The sequence below is a fragment of the Rattus norvegicus genome, chromosome 15 (genome assembly GCF_036323735.1).
Source record: "Rattus norvegicus strain BN/NHsdMcwi chromosome 15, GRCr8, whole genome shotgun sequence".
In the NCBI taxonomy this organism is placed as follows: domain Eukaryota; kingdom Metazoa; phylum Chordata; class Mammalia; order Rodentia; family Muridae; genus Rattus; species Rattus norvegicus.
The window spans coordinates 93638447-93664955 of record NC_086033.1 but is presented as its reverse complement, the minus strand read 5'-3'; the positions used below and the strand labels follow the sequence as shown (position 1 = coordinate 93664955).

The following is a 26509-nucleotide window of genomic DNA, read 5'->3' as shown; positions in this document are numbered from 1 at the left end:
AAATATAAGTATCACTGAAATTGAAAATCTTCATAAACGAGTGATTACTATACTAGTACACAGGGAATATCAATGTCTTCTTTTGAGAAAATTTACCAATTGTAATTTTGTTCAGAAATGACACTGCTCATTCTGAACACAGTGGATGTAAGGTTATTTTTTTAAAAAAATTACCTTTCTAGTTCTACCAATAAATAGACAGCTAAATTTTGCTCTATTTCTTTGCAATGGCTACCCATCCCAAGCATCTTCTCAGGTGAGGACTATCACAATTCAAAGAGTTTTGTTACATAATTGTTACATAAAACAAGATATTATTTTAGTGTTAAAACTGGAAAAAAATTATTTTAGCAATTTCAAGGTTAGCAATAAACAGTAAATAGTAAAATTAATATAGATGGTTTCTAGTAAATTTCTAATATAAAAGACATTTATTTTAAAACATAATAGTCCAGACTGTAAAGAAAATATATACCAAGTAGAATGAGAACAAAGGGAATATGTTACTAAATAAATAATTATTGAAGGAAGCTGTTGGGTATAAAACTAATGATTTTTCTGGATTGAATTATAAGCACTCCGATAGCATGAATGTGACTGAGAGTAACATTAGTAAGTTAAATAGTATGCTTCAATTAGAGGTCACAAGCTCTGTGCAGTATCTTATTTCTTCACAGCACTGGGAGACCAAACTTGCTACACAGAAAGGAACGCTAAAGTATGAAGAGTGTCTCTCTTTTTATTTTTTCCTTCTTTTTTAAATATCTCTCTCTCTCTCTCTCTCTCTCTCTCTCTCTCTCTCTCTCTCTTTCTTCTTTTTATACTTACTACTACTGTGTAGATGGCTTTGCCATCTTGGCAATCCTTCTCCAGATGTAGAGTACTTGTGTTTACATGGACTACAAGTCCATATATCAAGCTAGTATTCTACAAAGACAGGGAAGTTTACAACAGTTTATTACAAGTAGAGGATAGAAAGCATTGAAAATTATTGTTTTTATGTTTAAAAATTTAAAACATAAGAAGAGGATATTTGTGATTGGATATAAATTAAAAAAAAAACTTTGAAATGGACAAACATTTGATCCAGCAAGTAATATGTTTTTAGTTTAGAGAATTGTATGGTAAGTTTCATTATAAGTAATTCTGAGCTATTATTCTCATTGTTTGTAAGATAAAGAGAAGTACAATGGAGATCTTATGGTGCTGTCAATTCCATGTGGAGTAGAAAATCTCATAGAGTAAGAACCTACATCCATGCCCACACTGAGCAAGTCTGCCTGCCCTTTCAGCCATGAGTTTGATAATTACATATTGAGAGACTATTACTAGGAAAATAGGCTCAGATATTTTAAAATAAAAGCTAAGGCTTTAAGGATATTCTGTGGGATACTTTTAATGTAAACTAGAGACTCATAATACCAATGGGAAACTTAGTACCTTAGCAACAGATGCCATATAAAAAATAATGTCCCTATATTACCTGTTACTTGATTTGGTAGCAAATTCATTAACCCCATTCTCTTCCCTTTAATGCTAGATCATTCAATTATAATAATATTGAATATATATTTTACTAAGTCTGCTCAACTGTCTAGATTAATTTCTACATTACTTAAGATTGAATATTTTTCTCTGAATTTTAGTAATTTGTTTGCTTCATAAGTATAACAATGAGAAAATATCTAAAGGGTTTACCAAGACAGTTAAGTCTGGGTAATGTTAGATAATTACCTAGTGGTAGAACTTGTGCTTATTTGGTGCTTAAAAGGAAATAGAGTAGGAGAGAGAGTGCTAGGGAAGTTTATTTAAGACTGTACTTCAAGAATTAATTTTGGGCGATTGTATGCTAATTTAAATTTTTTATGTCTCTAGAATATTTACAGAAATTTTAACAGTAAAAAAAGACACTTTTACAACTATGTGAACATTCATTTCTATAGTCAATTAGTGTTGTGTTTCTCACGTAACACATTTTCTATGATGATAAGTATAACTCAAGTCTCTCAGATTGAATACCAGGATCTGTTTTTCTTTAAAAGGTGTCTGCTTGTGTTATTAGCAAGTGAAATCTTGGTGGTAGAACTGATATCATGTGAAAAACTTCTACTCCCCCATTTGATTCAGGTGATTGTGATTCCCTGATTATTCTTTTTTAAACTGTATATATATAAATATATATATATATATATATATATATATGAAGTGATAATTAAAATATTATTGTTTGAGAAATATGAGTGTGAGAGATATAAGCATACTATTCTACATTTAATAGATTGTAATTCACTTCAGTAACGTCTTTTTTACTTCTCTCTATTTATCTGTCTAAATAATCATTATGTGTTACTAATACATTCATTCAAATAGAATAAGACAATATTCAATATTTTCATGATTTTTTTTTATTATTAACTTGAGTATTTCTTATATACATTTCAAGTGTTATTCCCTTTCCCGGTTTCCGGGCAAACATCCCCCTCCCCCCTCCCCTTCCTTATGGGTGTTCCCCTCCCCACCCTCCCCCCATTGTCCCCCTCCCCCCAACAGTCTAGTTCACTGGGGGTTCAGTCTTAGCAGGACCCAGGGCTTCCCCTTCCACTGGTGCTCTTACTAGGATTTTCATGATTTTTAAACAAACAAATAAAATCAGCTTTGTCCATAGTTGACTTTTCTACCACATTCTGTCCTTGTGACTGAAGCTCTTTTGTGGGTTTTTCATATAAGTACTATTTAGTCACTGAATAAAGTACTTAGACTACCATAACTTACTCCAGTTGTAACATTATATCTATCATTTATTATTAATAGATTAAAAAGTCAAAACACTCCATCTAACATTGAGTGAAAACTACATTTTCATCACTGTAAAGCTCTTCCAAGAAATCCTTCAATCCTGATTAAAACAAATCTTCAACAACTTTTATATTCTTTTTTGTCCTTCCATAGTTGCCTAGAACTATGAAACATTCTCTCCTCCTTGACAAATAGGAGACAAGTGCAAAAGCATTGGTAATGACACAGAAACAGGGGCATTCCTTCAATTTTACAACTAAAATGCAAGTAATTAAATGAGTGCCAAAGTCAAACTCTAATTTATTAAAATTAGGTAAATTTTTTACTTTATCATAGTTTCTCATTCTGTCTCTAAGTGTTTACAAAAATGACTTAAATATTGAATTAAAAATATCTAAATAAACAAAATGTTAACATAAGATTAACTGGCAATTTTATTTCTCTGAAGTCTCAGATATTCACTTTCTTAACAAATTCTGTTTGTTTTCCAGAAGATATCTGAACAATGTTTTCATAGTTCACATTATATATGCTCTTGAAAACCAAACTGTACCATACTGATTTGCATAAAATATGAAGGAAAGGGCATGAAAATTAAGTTTCAAGTTCTCAGAATTTAAACTGTATTTTCATTATATTTTCTCATTTTCTTACATTTGATTATTTCCAGTAAAAGGACACGTTTGTTTCAGGACTTACTGAATCGTCTGAATACATACTTCACGTTGACTCACTTTGAATTCAACATGAATAAATTCATTAAATACTTTTATCACCCAATTACCTGGATTTTTAAATTAAATATATAAGTCGCTCTATTTGTTGTAATTCCCTTAGTTATATATTTATATGTAATATTAATAAATGTTGCTTGCCTATTAAATTTTTAAGAATATATATATGTGTATATATATATGAGATATTTCATACTTTGATTAAGTCCTAAATAATGTTGTATATAAGGCTCTCTTATTAAGAATGTGAAAGTTATATAAATACATCATTTGTTATAATAGCCCCACTTTGAATTGGTTTTCAACATGAATCTTTTTTAGCTTGAGACCTCCCAAAACTGGAACTTCTTCTTTCAAGTTTCCAATTATTTTTGAATATATATGTAGAATAAAACAATTTAATACAAAAAATTCTAAAATTTTAAGTGTAAGTAAAGATGTGAGAGTATAATTTGTCAGTTAGAAAGTTAAGTAGATTCCTCACTACTTAATTCGTTTTCAATTTCTGGAGTTTAAATGGCATCAGCCTCGTTGCTCTCAATTAGGTATATGAGAATGGGAACCAGCAAAAAAATCATATTTAAATATGTTAAATGTTCCAAAAATAATACAACTGCAGTCAAATCATACTAAAGAGCACACGGGAATATGTGAGAGGAGTTCCGGAATGCAGGGCGTTCCTCTATAGCACTATGGTGAGGCTGACACAGCCTGATTATAGAAAACGGAGGATGCAGAAGAGAAACGCAGAGTGCACTCAAACTGCAAACGTAGAATAGTGTGGCATAATGAGATCAAATTGGAGGGTGGTAAAACATCATCAAATTTAGTTTTATCTTTACAAGTTATTTTACCAACATATGCAGTGAGAAATGCAGTTAAGATATAACTAATTCTAGTGTGAATGTGAGAAATTCAGAGAATTATTTTCAGGATGATTCTGATAAAAACATCTCAATTATAAGTGATACATTTTGTTTTCCCAATTTCACATAAATGTACATCTTGAAAGTGTTAATTTTGGGGAAACTACATGAAGTTATGTAATATAGAGCAGTTTCACTTAGGAACATGATACATTTGCAAAACCCCCTTGTATATATTGCCTAGACTGGAAATTAACTCTGCTGATTTTCTTATAAAGCTAACAACTGTTGGTAATGAGGGATACAAATACACTTATTTATCACCAAATGAAGTAGCTGAGTTTTTGTTGTTCATATATATATATATATATATATATATATATATATTGCTTTGGATGACTGATACATTTGTATTCAAATTTCAGGAATATGATTGTTATTTGTGTTTACTCTGGTATTACAAGTTGTCATTGTGTTTCAATCAACTTTTAGCTTTTACTGATGGGCAACGTACTTTTTCTCATTTCTTTTTTCAGTGCTGGAGACTGAACCCAGGGTACTGCCCATGCTAGACCTCACTCTTTCATTGAACGTGTACCCAAACCCCATGACTGTCGACTCAATTCACATCAAATTGCTTTAATATAGTCTCACAGAAAATGTGATATTTTCATGGTGAATGGCATTTCAACAACGCATTTATTTTTAAAAATTCTTATTTCATTCTTCATAAGATAATAGACATTGGAGCAGGAAATGTTAAAGACTTATTAAAATCATTCGAAAGGCATTTCTAAGCCCTGAAATCTGACAATCTTTTCTGCTAATGAACAGCACAGTTACTTGAATTTGTTGTTTTATTGTGAGCCCAACTTTTCAGTTTTATGATAAACAGATTTAGGATATATCTTAATACATCTGTGCATGTTTGAAATCCCATAATAAAATAATCAATCTTGACCTTCTAGTTTCTTCATTTAGAAATTATAACAACGTACCAATATTTTCTTGGTTTCATGGGATATGTAATTGAAGAAAACTGAGTTTAAAACCAGGACAAAAACACTAAGGTGACTAGGACTCTATAACTTATCAAAATTGGATCTCACCTGGATACACCTGATAAATACTTTTGACTACATGCAGTATGGCTTGTTTTTCAATTTATAAATTTTCTTGCTATTGACAACGATATTTTATCTAACTAGAATTCTTACCAATATCATGAACTGTTGTATGAGATTTTTAAAGGTTCTTTGGTTGTCTTAGAGTAAGGGGTCAGGGAAGGAAGTATATTTGTATGCCAGACAGGTAAGGGCAGTTTAATCATAGTTTTACGGACTCAGTTATGCACAATAAAAAGTTTGACCTAGCTGATGGAGCATAAGACAATCTCGATTCAGTAGATTCCCCTGCTCTAACTTTTGTGATTCTGAGTGAGGTATAAATAAAGCAGTGTCATAGACGGCAAGGTCATGTCCCGGGGTGTCAGGAGTTTGGTGTCCAGTATAGAACATCGCCAGAACTGTGATTGCCACCACGTTTCTTTGTTTATGACATCTGCCTCCTGTGGCATAGAAAGTGAAGACAGAGGCGGAAGCGAAGTGCCGGACAAGTATTAATCATGACAACCAATGTTCCTGACGCTTGAAACAAGATGTTTTTAAAAATTCAGTAACTGGTGATGCTAAAGCTTAGTTGATGAATCAAAACAACAAGGCAGAAGCTACCCGTACAAATAGAATTTCAAATGAATGCTCATAAATCACGAAACTGTACTTTCCCTTTTGTTCCTGATAATTTTATACATGTACCCAAGGCATCGTGATCATATTCAGCCCCAATCATCATTTTATATTGCAATCCTGCTTCTCCCTGCTCACCCTCTATTCCCAAGTTGTTTTCCTGCTATCACGCTCTGTGTGCATGTGTGAGTGGCTTCAATAGTGTGTACATCTGTATGTGTGTGTTTGTATGTGTGTGTTTGTGTGTTTGTGTTTGTATGTGTGTGTGTGTGTGTGTGTGTGTTTGTGAGGGGAGTTGGGTGAGTGTGGGTGGGAGCATGTGTATCACATAACCAGAGCAGCTATATTTTCATCCTTCCAACAGCTGTGACCTATACACAAAACAACATTTTGCAAAACTTTCGCCTTCTGTGTCTGACAATCCTTCCACCCCTACACTCCTAGGCCTTGTGGGGACTAAGCTATGGTCCCAGAAATACACTTTTCAAATGATAAAGTTGCAAAGTAGAATATAATGAGCATCTCTGGAGAGGATACTGTATCAGGAAGCTAATAATTACCAAATGACAAACATTTACCTTTAATTTTGCCACATTACTTAATACACTCTCCCACACTGTTACTAGATTTCCCCTTAGGCATCACAATATCAACCTTTTATAGAAGACCAGGAAAGGCAGAAACAAAACAAAAACCCCAAAGATATATTATTAGAGTTCTTTAGTGCTCTGCCTCTGTATTCTTTACTTCACATCTGTAGTGTATTATCAAATGCAAAACAACTGTTAAGTATGCATCCTCTCTTTCCCCACTCTCTTCACCTACTTCTGATGGCAAGCTATCAGCAGCTTTCCTGTGGAGTATTTCTAGTTAATCCTGGCGATACCATGCTACACTCTGCAGTCTTTCCAGCTATCAGTCAGCCATGCTCATGTTTCTTCTCTGTCTAAACCCTTCAGGGATTCCCCATTGTGTACCGCTGAAGCAAAGCCTACTTTGCATGATTCACTAAGCCTTCTTTGAGTTACCTCCTGTTCTACTCCACGTCTCTTATGTAGGTCCTCCCTCTGGAACCTGATGCTGCAACCTTACAAATCCGTTTGTTGTTCTCTGTCTAATTATGCACCATCGTGTCTCTCAGCATTTCTGCTCGGGTTGAATTACTCAGGCTTATGAGCCAAGATGCCGAGATTCTAGGAAAGAATTGCTTCCCCTGTGAAATGCAACAGACCCAGTCATTTTTCATATGTTTCTCACAGTGGAACATAGAGAAAATAATATAATGCCCTCTACATGCCTTAAAACATTTTTTCAGTACAAGACTCATTTCATTCTCTCTCTCTCTCTCTCTCTCTCTCTCTCTCTCTCTCTCTCTCTCTCTGTATGAGTTTTTGAGAATATCATACAATGCACTATATTTCTATTCCTCTCTCTACTCTCTCAAATTCTTACCTTTCTTCCCTCTAAGATTCATGATATCAACTCCATTCATAACTATTGTGACATATAAATATGTACTTCTATTGTAGTCCTTACAAAACTCGTGATGAGATTTCTTAGGTTTAGAATCCATGACATATCTAGGAGACACTGTTCCATGGCAGGCATTCTATAGTATTCTCTGTCTACAGGGGGAAAAACACACTTGAATTAGGAGGAAGAGTTACACTTGGTGTTTTGATACAGTTTCAAAGTACATTGATTTAGTAAAATGATTTTAATTGTCATTTGTCCTCTTAGGTCTAAGAACTCTCCAGCCATGGGAGCCAGATTTGCATTACTGGGCATGAAGTTTTCTACAGGACAATTAGACAAATATTAATTATCATTAAAAGTTCCACGATTGCGCCTTCAGGGACACCTTTCTGTTATGTTCATTGTTGTAATTTGTAGGCTAAACATGTAGTTAAGATGATTAATTACTTTTATTCCTTGGCAGCTTTCAAAGCAACTGTTGATCCACTAAGAGTTAGACTTCAGTATTTAATATTTTAGATCTATACCAGCTCAATTCCTCAATATCCTATGTCCAAAATACATAGTATCATCAGCAAGAGTTTAAGCCTCGTGTTCTAAGAAATGATAAAGCCAGTAGTCTCCATTTTTTGGAGGTTTTCCTAAACTTCACTCAACTCACAACTTGAAGAGAAATTTCTCTTTATAGGCAATAGTTTTAGATGTATTTTATATTTCTTCATTTATTATCTTAGAATTTCAAGATCATTTTGGAAAAAGACACATAGACATGGTCTTAAATACTTCTTGTAAATTAGATATATTTTTTTTACTTACATTTCAAATGTTATTCCCTTTCCTTGTTTCCTGTCCATAAGTCCCCCTCCCTTGCCCTCTCCCATATGGATGTTCCCCCCATCCTACCCCTTTACTGCACCCCACATTCCCCTGCACTGAGGGTCCAACTTTGGCAGGACCAAGGGCTTCCTCTTCCCCTTCCCCAACAAGTCTATTCTCTGCTACATATGCACTTTGAGCCCTGGGTCAGTTCATGTATATTCTTTGGGTAGTGGTTTAGTCCCTGGAAGCTCTGATTGGTTGGCATTGCTGTTCATATGGGGTTGCAAGCGCCTTCAGCTCTTTCAATCCTTCCTCTAATTCCCCAAAAGGGGGTCCTGTTCTCAGTTCAGTGGTTTGCTGCTAACATTGACCTCTGTATTGGACATGCTCTGGATGTGTCTCTCAGGAAAGATCTATATCCGGTCCCTTTCAGAATGCACTTTTTAGCTTCAGCCATCTTATTTAGTTTTGGTGGTTGTATATATATGGGCTACATGTGGGACATACTCTGAATGGCCGTTCCTTCAGTCACTGCTCTAAACTTTGCTGCCATATTACCCAAGATTCAATCCACAGGCCACAGGAAGTCCAAGAAGAAGAATGATCGAAATGCGGATGCTCCCACTCCTTCTTAAAAGGGAAAAATATCCTTAAATACTTTTATAGTTCACTTTTATGCCACTTTCAACCGAAATAACAAATTATGTTATAATGTAATACACAGTTAGGACACCATAACTGCTGGTGTTGAATAACAACTAAACTGGCAGAATCAAAGTTAACTTTTGAAAACTCATAGATGTAAGTTTTATGCAGGTCAAGCACGCCTCCTGAATGACTCGGGGAAGGGTACAAACAGCTGACACAAGTAGAACTTCTAATTTGATAGCTTGGGGTAAAATTTCCAGTGACAGCATCACACAGGATTTCTAAAAGGCTGTATTTCTGAGAACAGACAGAAGGAGGATGATGTGCTACAGAAAGCTCTGTCAGATGACTCACAAAGTGGCTGCTGTGCTGGGTAGACAGTGTTGTCTAGGGTTCATATGAAAGATTTTTTTTAAAAAATTGCCTTATAAAACATGGACAAGAAAAATCCACAACGTTATATTTACATACTGTCTTACATAACAATGCTGTAAACGGGTTCATGGGAAAAGCAGATTAATTGAAGATTAAAATACACTTTATCTCCTATTTTACTGAGAACAGGTGAAAAATATTTTTGTTTCTTTTCATTATCTGAAAAATGAATGATGACATAAATAAATATCTTATTTTTCTTGCTGTATACATTCAATTTTAGTGTTTCTTTAGTCATGCGTTTGTTTTTATCTTGTTTTCCTTAATATGCTGCCAAGTCCTTAGTTTAGAGAACATCATCTATATTAAAACTACCATATCATTAAAGAAAAAGAACTTATCACCATCGTTTTGAATAATTATGAGCTCTCTACAGTCATCTACCTATAATTCTAAACAGAGGCTGCGTCCATTCTTTTTGTCCATTATTCAATGTTTTATTTTAATTCAATAGTTCTTTTGTTGTTGTTTTTGTTTCTCTTTAAGCAGAGATGAATTTTTCCCTAGAGAATGGAAGGATTTCTTACAATGGCTATACAAAGGATACCACAGATAAAGTCATATGTGTTTTCTGCAAAATCAGTCTTCCCATTGTTTATGAGAAAAACTGAAAATAGCTAGGGTATTTTGTCATTGAAGAGTGGAGGTCACTTCATGTGACAACTATGGCAAGTACAAATATTCCATAGGGCCTTTAAGTAACCCACTTGTGTACTCAATTTTTACTATAACCAATTAAGTCAGTAATTCTTGGTAAAGAGTTCATTCCCATCAGAAAGTACTTACACTTCAGTTGGGAGTGGAGTTTAAATGCTTGAGGCTGAGTTAGTCTCCCAGGTACAGACCTCATGAGAAAGGTTTGAGCTCCTAGATAGCCAGAATAAAAGGTCTTTATGTAAAGATTTCATCAAAGCCTCCATTTTCTTCAACCACTCTTTCTGTAGCTTTGCCATCCAGACAACTAAATTGCTGACACCCAAAACACTGACCCAGGTCTACTCTATATCCCTTTGGAAATAGGACGCCTTGATTAGACTCAGGTATCCAATGTCAATTCTATTAAGTCTTGCGACAGTCTGTATCCAGTCCATTTGATTCTCAGAACTAAATAACCTAAACTAAACCCTTTGTGCCGTACAGACAGTGAAAAGAAAGGGCTTTGCTGAATCATTTTATTAAACCTTGAAAGCCATTGAGAAAATCTAATCATTGTTTCCTAAGAGTGCTTTATAGCTATAATGCCCCACTTTTTGATAATGTATCCATGATCCAAAGACTCTCTGTTTTTAATGGTGGCTTCTTTGAACTTTAAAACTATAAAGATGCCTCCTTCCTTTGAATTCATAACACTAAGCTTCCATTGCTTTTGTTGTAATTGTATAGTAACGAACTATGTTCCATTGTTTGACAGATAACATCCACATGTATCTAATAATGAGATGGCATGAGGATCACACATGCTTAGTCACTTTACCCTCTGGCTGAAAGTTGATTTATTTTTCATTAGAATCAATAGATTTTTATCATGTTTTGTATAATATTCGTTCACTTTACTTGCCCTAAGATCTTGATTACAGGCGTATTTTTCAGACTTATTTTTAGTCTATTAAAGTGGTTGGGTGTGTTTTGGTCCTATCACATGGTTTTTGCTTAATACTTCCAAAGTGTCTCTGCCTAGCATAGCTTTGATGCACTTTTCTTTACTTGGAATGATGAAAATCATGTTTCAGATTTTTCGGTATTTCAGCAGAGTTCTGCTTGTTAAATAAATGACTCTGTATTCAGGAAATTATGTTTTGAACTTTTGTAGGTATTAGAGGAAAACAATATTCTATAAATGTATATGACTAATTAATTAATTTCTTCTGATTAGATAAAGTTTTATCATTTACAAATATGGATATGTACCTTATCCCAAAGATAAAGGTGGGAAACAAAGGCCTTCCAACTTACTAATTTCATTCCACCCTAGTATGTCTTGTTGTATAAAACAAATTATAAAGTTTCCTCTGGTATGGAGGCCTATTGACAAATATAAGTTTGTTCATGGTTATAAAACAGCCTTAACGTTGTCTTTGTTCTTAAAGCAGGTATAGAAGGTGCAGAAGTCTCTTCTGGCACATTCCTTCGGTCCTAAGAAAATGAGAAAATATCACTGAGAAACCAAGGTCCTGAATCACCTTTCATACCGCTTCTCATTGTCTCTGTGCTCACATTGATGGTATTCATATGTAAGAAATAACTTCAGATTCTGAATATCATTCTTAATATATGGATTTCAATCTTAATATCTGATGCAAGGAGGGCTGGCGTATTGCCTACAGTCTCAAACATCAGAAGCCGAGGCAGGAGGATTGGGAGTTTAAATCATTCCGTCTTAGAAAAAGAGAAAAAGAAAAGGATGAATTTTATGTTTAAAATACTTTCTGTCTTCTTTATTAATGGCTTAAAGGTTACAAGTTCTGAACTTGTAAATTATCTGTGGGTATTAAAATTCTGTGCCTGCATCTATAAATCACTTATTCATGACTTGGTTACATTTAGATCCAGTACAAACAGCTAATTGTTTTACTAAGAAATATCAATGTGTAAAATATTGCGCTATCACAAATTAAAGCCTATAAACTTGATAATTTTATGAGATAAAATACACTCTCTCTTTATATTTCTCCAATGCTGGGGATTGAATCTATGTCCTTCAAATGACATTAATGACATTCTATGGAAGCAATTTACCAGGAAGTTACATCTTCCTTCATTTACATTTTGCCCTTATTTTCTTAAAGGTTATATGTCTGGTGATATCATAGGTTTATATGTGGTTAGGTGCACATGTGTATGTATATGTGGAAGTCAGAGTTTGATGCCCATTTCTTCACTGCAGACCATTTATTGACTAATGACTAATGCATATTCTTTAACTGAATCCAAAAATTACAATTCACCTACTGTCGGTAGTCAGCCTGTGATCCCATCTGCCACAGAACACATATATGTATCTGCCTCCTGACTTCTGGGACAACTGGCATTCAATCCATTCCACATTCCACCTTTCTCCCAACATGTGGGTGCTGGGTACCTATTTTCCCATTTGTGCCAAGCATGTTACCTGTAAAGACATTTCCTCTGATGTTTTATTTCTCTATTTTAAAAATCTCACAATAATGCAGACAATGGCCTGTAATGTATGGTACCTTTTCGCATCTTCCAATATACCTGGAATTTAAGAGGAAAGTCACTATAAAAGCCATGCACATATTACAAACTTTTTGAAGGAAAATACTGATATGAATATTCTTTTCTCAGAGAAAAGTAAAATAATGCTGCTAATGTTTTGAAATCTATTTTAGTGATCACGAGGAGGCATGCAATCTATTGTAGGCTTCCGATAGTGTGGTTAATCTTATATTTTTATATAGATGCACAAATATCAAAGTTTATTTGTGCCGGAAACATAAAAAGCAAATGATTGCCTTTCACAAATATAATCAAGTAAATATGTATTTATCTGCAGTACAATATTACATTTGTAACCTCTGAAGGGGAGCACACATCTTGAAAATGTAAAGTATCTTTGCAGTACTCTTCATATCATGTCGGAGGAAACGATTTTAGCCACAGTGCGTTCATATTTTAAAATGATGGGAGTCTCACTGAGTGCTTTCCTAGCTGTCAGCTGCAAATAATGGAGATCAGAATTGCTCCTGAATATTTATTTCACAGGAAAGTCTTTCATACCATTAACAAACTGATATTATTCCCAGGTTGCCTGGGTCAGCTCGACTCTAAACCTCTTTGCACTGTGTAAGAACTCAAAATCAGCCACAGTTCTATTCTAACTTCAGCCCACATTGTTGTGAAATACAAAATGTAATAAGAAGGTGGTGGACTAAAATTTTGCATGGATGTCAATTCAGTCTTTTCAAAGATGGGTGGGAATGGAAAAATTAATTTTCTTAATTATGATCTTCAGCTGTATATGCAGGATAAATGAGATAGCTATACTATATATAGCTAGGGATTCTTCCTAGGCAAAACAAATAATCTGAATTTGGATTCACAGAACCTACATGTGAAGGAGGTAAGTGAACCTCGAAATCTGTCATCTAATGTCTACATAACAGCGGCAAAAATAAATAATACACAATAACAATAGTAAAATAAACTTAAATATCAACAAAAATAATACTATGTGAAAGGTGTTGTGATTGTCCTCTCAACTATACAATGGTTCTTTGAAGAAAGCAGAAGTTTTGTTAAAAATATGGTTATATGCGTGTGTGTGTCTACATACATATATATGTCTTCTAATGAATGAACAGAAAAAAAATTAAGAGTTGGTTGGGTTTTATATTATTTTAATGATGAATTTTATTGTTTGTATCCATTTTCCATGAGTACATGTGTACATGTATTTTTCCATGTACATGCAACACACACATTCATGCATACATGCACACACGTGTGCATGCACGTGTGGCATCAAATTCTCTGGAACTGGAGTCACAGATGGGTTTTGATCTTCCAGAAGGGACATGGAAAATCAAACTATAATTCCTCTCTTAACCATTGAACTAACATTCTAGTCCCACAATAGATTTAATTCATCAATAAATAAGTTTGCAGTAAAGTTTCTTGTCCTTCTTTTATTCTTATCATTAAGCTTTAACCTCTAATTATACTAGTCATTCAATATAACTTTGAACAGGGAACTAATATCCATAGAAACACTCAGTAAAATTTTCATGAATGCACTTAATTTGGATAGAACATTTTTATGCATTTTAAAATTTTATACAATTTATAAAATTGAGAGCATATTGTATAATCAATTTCTGTTTCCAAATTGCCTCACTCTTCTTCCAGGGTTACTTTTCTATCTTTCATTTCAAGGTAATTGGAAGAAAATCACAATGTATTTGATTATTATAAATACTATACTGTAATTTTGTATTAAATGGAAATGGTTTATTCTTGTGAAAATAAAAGAACTTCAACCATAGGTACTCCAATATGTGAGAATCAGTTAAGTGCAAAATTTCATAAGTATAATAGTAATTTCTATTCACCAGATATAATAGTTATCTTGGAGGTTTACTAGTGAGTAAGGTCACCTATAACACTAGCTGGTTCAACTCAGCTGTTTTTGATAAAACTCCTCTCCAAACTGTCTTCTCTCGGTTTCTCCCTGAATTGCTCTGCTTGGCAAAACCAACTCTGAACTCATTGAAACGGAGTACTGCACTGCCTACGTGGAACTGAGCTGAACTCCACTAAACCGACTGCTCTGCATTCAACTGAACTCAATGGAACTGTCTGAATTTTTCTGTTTAAACTACTCTTTGAACTTACCTCTTTCCTGTACTTGCTATTGGGATTTGGACCTATTCTATCCGAAAAATCTTTCTCTGATTTATCACTTTATCTGTCCCTAAATTAAGACATCATTTTTAAACATGGCTGCTTCCTTCTATAAACTAAATTGACTTCCATTCTTTGGAATTACAGGTGTGCACTAAGGGCATGCATTTCAGCCAAAGGATTAAAAGTTTGAGATTCCAGTTGGACAAACCTAACTCTTTGGATGTAATCCCTTGCCAGAGCAGCCTTGATGCTGAATTACAATTCCTCTAGAAAAAGTAGTGAATTTAAGATGTTTTATACTTACTTTTTCATTTACATAGTAGTATGTATGTATGTATGTATGTGTAGCTGTGTGTACATGTGTGTGTACTCATGTATATAATTTTATGTTTTTGTGTGTCTGTGTGGGTATGTGGGCATGAATGCCTGTGTATGTCAATGTATAAGTCTATGTTCCTGTGTATCTCTGTGTGTTGGTGGTGGTGCATTCATGTTCTCCTATGTGTGTGTGCTTGTGTGTGTGTGTGTTTGTGTGTATGTGTGTGTGCGCACGTGTGCATACACATGTGCTTGTATATGCCTGTTTGTGTGCATAGGTATATACATGTCAAAAATGCACATAGTCATCAGAGGAAATGAGTAAATTCTCCACCTCCTTTAATTGAATCCTGAGGATACTTGTGTTAGGAGGCAATAAAAATCTGTTTTCTGAGTCATGTGTTATCTTGTCTTCTCCAGGTGTTTATTTATGTTTTAATATAAAGAATTCTAATTAAAAGATTCTGAAAAATTATAAAGCTTTAAGACAAATTGAAATATTCAATTCACCCCAGAATATAAATATCAAGAAAACAAAGAGAATAGGTCTGTAGAAAATATTACACTTTTTAAAGAATAGTTCAAGAGTTTGTAGAAAATTATTTAGGTGAAAATCTCAGACTTACTTGATATGTGGTGAATATTAAAGAGAGAAAATAATATACTACCCTATTTTCTAACATTCTTCCATTATTGTTGAGAAGTAATAATTTGTAAATATAAAAAAAACTGCTAATATTAAATAAGCTTATTCTGATTTGATAATCTTATAATTTTTAGCAGAAAAAAATTAGAAATTGCATTGTAACTAGGAACAATTAAAATGACAAAAGACATGATTAAAATTGATAGCATAAAAATGAAAAAAATTTTCTATTCCATTGATCAACCTAGAATAGAATTGAAGACCCAGAAATAAAACCGTATACTTACACACACTTGATCTTTGACAAAGAAGCAAAAAATATACAGTGGAAAAAAATTCATCTTCAATAAATGGTGCTGGTCTAACTGGCTGTCTATATGCAGAAAAATGAAAATAGACCCATATTTGTCCCCATGTACAAACCTCAAATCTAAATGGATCAAGGATCTCAACATAAACTCAGATACATTGAATCTAATGGAAGAGAAAGTGGGAAAGAGCCTTGAACTCATTGGCACAGGCAGAAATTTCCTAAACAAAACTCTAATGGCTCAAGCTCTAAGATCAAAACTAAATCACCAACCAACAAATACACATGGAAGGACCCATGACTCCAGCCACAAATGTAGCAGAGGATGGCATTGTCCAGAATCCATAAGAAGAAAAGCCCTTGGTACTGTTAAGGTTCATTTTCCCACTATAAGGTAACGCCGGATGTTGAGGTGGAAGTGGGTGGGTGGGTGGGAGTGGGAGCATCCTCACAGAAGCAGGGGGAGAGTGTGTGGGAGACAGGGGAAAGGGGATAACATTTGAAATGTAAATCCATAAAATATCCAAAAAAAATAAAATTAAAAAAATAAATTGGAGGGATATTAGAAAGACCCCTGCTCTAACCTCTGGCTCACATTCACAAAGAGGCATACACCAGGAGAATATTTTACAATTTTAGTTAGTTTTCCTATTGCTGCTAAGAGACATATGATATGGAAGTTCTTATAAAGAAAACTTTTAATTGGGGCTGGCTTAGAGTGTCAGAAACTTAGTCCATTATCATCATGGTTGGAGGCATGACACTGTGCAATCAGAATTGGTGTGGGTGAGGAACTCTTTTAGCCAAGAACAACTTCTTCATTTTGATAAAAACTATAGATGTGAGTTAAGCAAATCAATAAATGAAATTAAGCTAATCAATACCTACCTTTGGTAATTTTGGTGCTTATTCTTCAGATCACCGTGTGTCAAGATGGTTGGAAAGCTCATAAAATTGATAGAGAAAGTATTTTCACATTTAATACTTGGATAGTAAGAGAACTGTTTCCTTTGAAACAATGTGAAACTTGAACAAAACAACCAACTTGGTATATAACATTTTCTATTAGTCTTGAAGGATATATATAAGTCCATAAAACTCGCTGGCACATCTTGAAAAGCTCTTTCTGCTTGTGACATCAATTTTTATTTGTATAGGAAATGATTAATTTGTAGTGGCAATTCTATAGAAATACATAAAAAATACCGAGATTCAGAATAGCTTTAAGCTTTTAAAGAAGAAAACTATTCTTGGTAGTTGGAATTGTTTTTCCCTAACTAAGCCAACAACCCTTGGCGAGGTGACAGTTTCACTGGAGATGGGATAACATTCAACATTTAAAACATTTTCAGCTAGTAATTGACTTGGAACGTAAATGCACTTTTAAGAAATAAAATTGGTTTGACGGGAAAGGCTCTTGAATCAGCAAATCAGGTCAGACAACCCCAAGTATTTTATTTTCAGTAAGATAGAATTTTGTGATGTCTTTGAAATATGAAAAGCTTAGTTCAACATTTGCGATTTTCATATTTCGTTTTTATGCTTCGCCTGTTACTTAATGAATAGTGTCATACATGTCCTAAGTTTTTACTTCAAAAGAATAAGTATTGTATGTTTGGGTATATAATGTTATTATTTTACAAAGTGACACATAATTGGAAATGTTAAGTCATATTTTCTTTTTTTAATTTACATTTCAAATGTTATCCCCTTTCCCAGTTTCCCATCCATAAACCCCTTTACTCCTCCCCTCACCCGTCTTTTATGAATTTGTTTCACCATCCAACCTTTCTAGGCTCGCCCCCCTGACATGCCCCTAAACTGGGGGCTGTACAGCCTCTGCAGGACCAAAGTCTTCTCCTCCCATTGGTGCCTAACAAGGCCAATGCTACATTTACAGCTGGAGCCATGGGTCTGTCCACGTGTACTCTTTGGATGGCGGTTTAGTTCCTGGGTGCTCTGGTTCTTGGATATTGGTGTTCTTACGAGGTTGCAAATACCTACAATTCCTTCAATCCTTTCTCTAATTTCTCCAACCGGGACCCCATTCTCAGTTCAATGGTTGACAGCCAGCATTCGTCTCTGTATTTGTCAGGCTCTGGCAGAGCCTCTCAGGAGGCAGCTATATCAGACTCTTGTCAGCATGCACTTCTTGGCATCAAGAATTTTGTCTTGGTTTATTGGCTGCATACGGAATGGATCCCCAGGTAAGACAATATCTGGATGGCCTTTCCTTCGGTCTCTGCTCCAATGTTTGTCTCTGTATTTCCTCCTATGAATATTTTTGTTCCCATTCTAAGAAGGACTGAAGGTAGTGCATAATGAGTTTCATGTGCTCTGTAAATTATATCTTGGGTATTATGAACTTTTGGGCTAATATCCATTTATCACTGAGTGCATAATGTGCGTTTTTGTGATTAGGTTACCTCACTCAGAATATTTTCTAGTTCCATCCATTTGCCTATGAATTTCATGAGGTCATTGTTAATAGCTGAGTAGTACTCCATTGTGTAAATATACCACATTTTCTGTATCCATTCTTCTGTTAAAGGACATCTGGTTTCTTTCCAGCTTCTGGTTATTTTTTTTTTAATTTCAAATATTCTTTTTTTGTCATCTTTTTTTCTTTATTAACTTGAGTATTTCTTATTTACATTTCGATTGTTATTCCCTTTCCCGGTTTCCAGGCCAACATCCCCCTCTCCTTCTATATGGGTGTTCCCCTCCCCATTCTCCCCCCATTACCACCCTCCCCCCAACAATCACATTCTCTGGGGGTTCAGTCTCCCAGCTTCTGGTTATTATAAATAAGGCTGCTATGAACACAGTGGAGCATGCGTCCTTTTTGTATGTTTGAACATCGTTTGAGTGTATTCCTAAGAATGGTACAGCAGGGTCCTTAGGTAGTACTATGTCCAATTTTCTGAGGAACCTCCATACTGATTTCCAGAATGGTTGTACCAGCTTTCAATACCCCCCCAAAAATAGAGGAGTGTTCCTCTTTCTCCGCATCCTCGCCAGCATCTGTTGTCACCTGAGTTTTTGATCTTAGCCATTCTGTCTGGTGTGAGGTGGAATCTCAGGGTTGTTTTGATTTGCATTTCCCTGATGACTAAAGATGTTGAACATTTCTTTAAGTGCTTCTCAGCCATTCACCATTCCTCAGCTGAGAATTCTTTGTGTAGCACTGTATCCGTATTTTTATTAGGGATATTTGATTCTCTGTAGTCTAACTTATTGAGTTCTTCAAATATATTTAATACTAGTCATCTATTGGGTATAGGATTGATAAAGATCTTTTCCCAATCTCTTGGTTGCCATTTTGCTTTAATGACTGTGTCCTTTGCCTTACGGAACCTTTTCAATTTGATGAAGTCCCATAAGTCAATTCTTGATCTTAGAACATAAATCATTAGTGGTTTGTTCAGGAAATTATCCCGAGTGCACATGTGATCGAGGCTCTTCCCACTTTTTCTTCTATTAGTTTGAATGTATCTGGTTTTATATGGAGATCCTTGATCCACCTGGATTTAAGCTTTGTACAGGGTGATAATAATGGGTCAATTTGCATTCTTCTACATGCTGACCCCCAGGTAAACCAGCACCATTTGTTGAAAATGCTATCTTTTCTACACTAGATGGTTTTAGTTCCTTTGTCAAAGATCAAGTGACCATAGGTATGTGAGTTCATTTTTGAATCTTCAACTCTATTCTACTGATCTATCTGCCAGTCTCTTTACCAACATCATACAGTTTTTATCACTATTGCTGTGCAATACAGCTTGAGTTCAGGGATGGTGATTCCCCCAGAAGTTCTTTTATTGTTTAGCATAGATTTTGCTATCCAGGGTTTGTTGTTATTCCAAATGAATTTGCTAATTGTTCTTTCTAACTCTATGGAGAATTGAGGTGGAATTTTGATGGGGGTTTCATTGAATTTGTATATTGCTTTTGGGAAGATTGCCATTTTTAATATATTAATCCTGCCAATCCATTTGCATGGGAGATCTTTCCATCTTTTGATTGAAATCTGGCCTGTACCTTAAGGGTACACCATGGATAAAAATGGACCTCAACAACAACAGAAACACCAGAAAGCCTATATATTTATGGAAATTGAAGAACTGTCTACTCGATGATCTCTCAGTCGGAGAAGAAATAATGAAAGAAATTAAAGACTTTCTAGAATTCAATGAAAATGAAGGCAAAACATAACCAAATTCATTGGACAAAATGAAAGCAGTGCTAAGAAGAGAGTTTATAGCATTGAGTTCCATCATAAAGAAATTAGAAAGTTTTAATACCAGCTATTTAAAAGTACATGTGAAAACTCTATGAAAGAAATCCACTAAAGAGAATAGAAGGCAGGAAATAATGAAAATCAGGGCTGAAATTAATTTATTGTATACAAAGAAAAAAAGACTCAGTGATACCAATATCTGCTTCATGAGAAAATCAAACTAAACAAAAGGCAGAGACTGTATTAAATAACAAAATCAAAAGTGAAAATGAAGACATAACAAAAGACAATGAGGAAATCCAAAGAATCATTAGTTTGTACTTCAAAAGCCTGTATTCCACAAAGTTAGAAAATATTATAATAATGGATGAGTTTTTAGAAATATACCACTTACCAAAATTAAATCAAAATTAGGCAAACTACTTTAAAAGCCTTATAATCACTAAGGAACAAGAAGCAGTCTACAAGCTGAAAAACAAGGAAAGCCAAGGGGCAATAGTGTTAGCACAGAAGTCTATGAGACGTTCAAAGAATAGGGAACGCCAATATCCCTCAAACTGTTCCACAAAATAGAACCAGAAAAAATACTGTCGAACTCATTCTATCAAGCCACAGTCACCCTGAAAATTATACCACACAAAGACTCAACAAAGAGAATTTTAGACCGATTTCTCTTGTGGAACATTGGTGCAAAAATACTTAATAAAATATGTACAAACCAAATTCAGGGTTCCATCAAAATATCATTCATTATGATCAAGTAGACTTTATCCCAGGAATTTAGGGATCGTCTCATTAATGAAAAATCCATCAATGTAATTCATCATGAAAAAAAATGAAAGAAAAAAAATCATACGATCCTTTCATTATATGCCATAAAAGCCTTTGCAAGAAATCCAGCACCCCACTCATGTAAAATGTATAAGAGAGAGATCAAGGATAAAGGTGCATATCTAAACATAATCAAAGCAATATAAAGCAAGCCAATAACCAAGATCAAACTAAAACGAAAGAAACTTAAAGCAATTCAATGATAATCATGGACAAAATTAGGCTGCCTACTCTCTTCCATATCCATTGAAGTTCTAACCACTGCAATAAGACAACTAAAGCAGATCAAGGGAAGCCAAGTTGGAAAGGAAGAAGCCAAGGTATAGCTATGGGTAGATTTACTAAACCTAATAGTACAGAAAGTAGGGAATAGCCTTGAACTCATGGGTAAATGAGAAAATTTCCAAAACAGAACACCAAAGGTTCAGGCTCTAAGACCAACATGAGGTAAATGGAACCTCATGAAACTTCAAAGCTTTTATAAAGCAAAAGGCAGTTTCACACAAACAAAATGGCAGCCTACAGACTGAGAAAGGATCTTCAACAATACTATAGCAAACAGAAGACTAATATCCAAATAATATAAAGACCTCAAGAAGTTAGAGGCCAGCAACCCAAATGATCCAATTTTCAAAATGGGGTACAGAGTTAGTGTATTCTCAACAAAGGAATCTATAATGGTTGAGAAGCACTTAAAGAAATGTTCAAAGTCCTTACTCATCAGGGTAATGCATATCAAACTAACTCTGGCGTTCCGTCTTATATCTACCAGCATGGGTAAGATCAAAAACTTAAGAGATAGCATACGCTGTCGAGGATATAGAGAAAGGGAAAGACTCTTCCACTGTTGGTGAGAGTACAAACTTGTATGTACTTTGAAAAACAATTTGACAGTTCCTCAGAAAATTAACAATCGTTCTATCTCAAGCTATGTTCATATGCCCAAAAGATGTTCCATTACTACACAAAGATGCTTACTCAACTGTGATCAGAGCAGTGTTATTTGTTACAGCCAGAATCTGGAAACAATCTAGATGTCCCTCAACTGAACAATGGATAAAGAAAATGTTGTTCATTTACACATAGGAATACTATTCAGCTATTGAAAACAAAGACATCATGAATTTTGAAGGTAAATGGGTGGATCTTGAGATTATCTTCCTGAGTGAGGAAATCCAGGCCCCAAAGGACATATGTGTTATGTACTCACTTATACGTGAATATTAGCATGCTTCACTCCACAAAACCAATGGAGCTAAATGGGGGGGGGGGTTGGTGCACAAGCAAGGAGGCTGGAATTTTACTTAGAAGGAGGAATTAAAGAGTCATAAGAGGCAGATGGAGGGAGGAAAGTTGATAGGTGAAGAGATAGTGAGAGGAATGGGAGAAGGAATGGCCAGATGGCCACATAAATGAATAGAAATCTGCACCAAATGGCGGTAGAAAACCTGGTGGGAGAGAGGATAGGGAGGAAAACTGGAGGGAGGGTATTGGGATTGGTTATGGGGAGAGATAGGAGAGAGGGTCAGAGGTTCAGAAGGTGAATGGATATCTGCAGCTGGTGGGGATGGAGGGTGTGGGGTTCTCGAGGTTGTGCCAGAGCCCTGGGAGAGGCAAGGTTAACCAGGAATTGATGAGGGTAACCATAGATGAGACTCATGGCAGAGTGGATATGGAACCTGAAAGGCTCCTGTAACCAGGCAGGAATACCATTGGAGTGATAGGGACCACAAACCAACCTACAAAACCTTGACCCCAAAGTATGCTATATTCAAGAAATACATGGACAGAGATAGAGCAGGGACTGAGGGAACAGCCACCAATAACCAGCCCAACTTGGGATCTATCCCATGGGAAAGTGCTTGACACTATAACTGATACTCTATCTTTCTTGCAGACCGGAGCCTAGCATGACTGTTGTCTGAGATGCTCCATCCAGCTGTGGACTAAAACAGATGCAGAGACCCACAGCCAGACTGTGGATGAAGCACAGGAACTCTTATTGGAAGAATTGGGGAAAGAATTGAAAGGGATAAGATCTCTATAGGGAAACCCACAAGGTAAAGTTACCTGGACCCTTGGGGGCACTCAGACACTGAACCACCAACCAAAGAGCATACACAGGCTGGGCCTAGGACCCCTGCACGTATGTAACAGAAGTAGAGCTTGGTCTTCATGTGGATCCCCTAGAACCTGGAGCAGGGGCTCACCCTAATGCTGTTGTCTGTCTGTGGAATGTCCTCCTTTTTTTTTTTGGTTCTTTTTTTTTTCGGAGCTGGGGACCGAACCCAGGGCCTTGCGCTTCCTAGGTAAGCGCTCTACCACTGAGCTAAATCCCCAGCCCCGAATGTCCTCCTTTATTGGACTGCCCTGTGTGCACTTAGTAAGAGAGGATGCACCTAGCTCTGAAGAAATTAGATGTGCCAGGGTCAGGGGCGGAGTTTCTAGGGGATCCACCACTCTCTCAGAGGAGATAGGGAGATTGGGAGACAAGGGTCCTGGGAGGCACTGTTTGAAGGATGGACCAGGGAATGGGGGAGCAATTGGGATATAAAAAATTTTTTAAAAATTCCTCACAGCTTTGAGATATTTTTACATCTGGTTTGGTGTTTGGTTTTTGTTTGGTTTCGTTTTTGGTTTGGGTTTTGATATTGTTGTTACTTGCAGTGGACCCTTCATGTGCCAGCCTACTTCCCTTATTGTCTTTATTGTCTCACTTATTTCTAAAGGGCTATAAGGCATACAAAGAGTACAGAAGGTAGACACTATCCTTGAGTACAGTCAAAATAGCTACATCAACCTCCTGAGACTATGTGAAAGAGCCCTGTGAATTATTATTTCCTCAGATGACATGATGAGATAAGAGTGGTACCCAATTTATGTGAATACGTGGCTTGGGATGAGCCCAGAGCATTTCTTTAACCCAGGCCTAGACCTGGAAGCTTCTAGTCTCCATACAATCTAAATTTCCGAATTGATTGATTCATCTGGCTTCTGTCTGAATTGCTTCACTTGGCCTCATTGTAACATCAACAGTCTGTTCTTCTGTCAACTTCTCATTCTCTGGCCCCTACTGTCTTCACCCTTTTCTAGCTTGTTCTCTTTGCAACCTGTCTCTAAACCTGTCGTAGTAAATCACCATAATATATTCACCTCTCTCTTTCTCTCACTTGCTCTCTTGCTTTCACTTTTGCTCTCTCGCTCTGCTCTGCCCTGCAGTAGCCACTCTTTGGTGGGCTGTTCTCTTGTGAGTTGGGACATCCTATCTCTGACTCATTAAATCAAATAGTTTTTTGATTTGTACCTTTGTCTGCCTGAAAACTGACACTACTAATTATCATGCCAGTGTAGAGGGAAAACATACACAACGTCCCAAGTGGAAAGTAAGAGCTACAGGTAATTAGTGACTGTTGAGAGAGGCAAAATCAGTTTGTGCCGGGCAAGGGCCTATGCAGATCAAATCCGTTTTATCCGACTTAAAAATACTAACATATATATGTGAGTGTATGCACACATATATGTGTTTGCGTATTACTGTATGAAGTCAACACAATTATGTTTAAACATTGGAAAAACAACAATTATAAAGTAAGATGGCATGAAATTTAGATATGGAAATGAGTAAAAAAGGCTCACTCTATCCATATGTACAATATACAAAAATTATACAAAAAATTTAATTGTCCTTTTAACTTACATATACTTTGGATAATTTTATTATCATAAATGAGAAATTCTAATCTCTACGCATATGAACATCTCTGAGGATTAAAATGATTAGTTTGAAAAGAAATCAGTTAAAGAAGAAGAATAATTATTTTAATAAAATATTGTGCCATAAATTTAAGCAAAGCTATTGTGCCCTGTTCAAATGCTTTTGTCGTTGATCACTTCAACTAACGCCTACACTTCTCCAAGGCACTTTCATCTGGAAGTCATCCAAATGCTAAGGACTAAGTGATTTGTTACCTCTACCTCCTTGATAGGTCCACTTGAGGTAACAACTGTCAGAAATCTGACAACTAAGGCCATAGATTCTTAGATGTGCTAATTCAGAATGACACTTCTAAGTTTTCCCTAAGCTTTCTTTTATGATTCATCAGAAAGAAGAAAAGTGGCTGCAATTTTCCCTATTCTTCTCAGTCTCTCATAAATGTAAGAAACATTTATCTCTTGCTCCCCACCAACTTAGTTAAATGTTAAAAGGAAACATTTAGAAATGTTAAGAACTACTTGAATTCACACACATATTGACATTGCATATTAGTTTTTACAAGTCTACTTTTAATTTTAAGTGGTTTTATGTTCTTTCCCAACTAAAATTTTATCTTATCAACTAAGTCCAGTGATTTTACTTCTGTTAAATTGTTAAACAGCTGAAATTAACCAATTTGAATCCATAAGTACATTTTTGTTTATGTATTAGTATGTAATCGAGTTTCCTTTTATCTCATTATACCCTAGTGACTGAATCATAATCACTTAAAATCACTGCTAACACAGTAATAACTGTGTTGTTACAGTGACTTGACATTTGTCTTTTCTCACCATATATTTAATACCATTTAGTTTTCTACATGTCTAACATATCTAGGGAATTATGTATTATCCTGGGAACATATGGCATAGCACTAATACCAAAAAAAGGACTGTTCTGATGTCATAAACATGCCTATTATACCACAGGTTGAATATTAATTATAAAACTATCTATGCATGCTATTAATTTATGTTTTTAAGAATAAATAAAATTAACTTCTAAGATGAGTAAGAGTACCAAAACTCTTAAAGTTCACCTGATTTCCTTTTACAGAACCTACATTGGACCCAACCACTCCATATAGCTTCAATCCTGGGGGATATCATAAGAAGTTGCCTTTGTGGACAGTGCAATTTATTTTGTTTCCACGAAGTCATACAGAGAAGAACACCCACTTACGACAGAGTCTTTGAGATAGACTCTCTCTGTCTGGGCCTAGTGTTCTGCAAATTGCACAACAGAACAGTCTGGCCTTGAACTCAGAGAGGACTTTTTCTTTGAATCCCAACCTCTGGGATTAAATGTGTGTATTACCACACATATGTTTGCACATATACAATTCTTTACAAAATGTAATAAGTTACAACCTATTTTCTAAGGAATGACAATGATTTCATCAAGCCAAGTAATTAGTTATTTTTGTGAGAGGTTTTCTTAAAAAAATAATAACTCCAAATAGTTCTTTTCAAATACTGTTAAATTGCTTCTTTATATTTCATTTTTAAAAAATCCCCTTTTATT

General features: G+C 35.3%; 1 long non-coding RNA gene across 1 annotated transcript; it reads right to left on the bottom strand.

Annotated features, from left to right (window-relative positions):
* Nucleotides 1-12635: 12635 nt before the first annotated feature.
* On the bottom strand, nt 12636-18818 carry LOC134482008 (uncharacterized). Its single transcript, XR_010058005.1, has 2 exons — nt 17046-18818; nt 12636-12735 (listed from the first exon to the last, which is right to left on the bottom strand). It is a non-coding gene; the product is annotated as an uncharacterized LOC134482008 (long non-coding RNA).
* Between the last annotated feature and the right edge of the window lie 7691 nt (nt 18819-26509).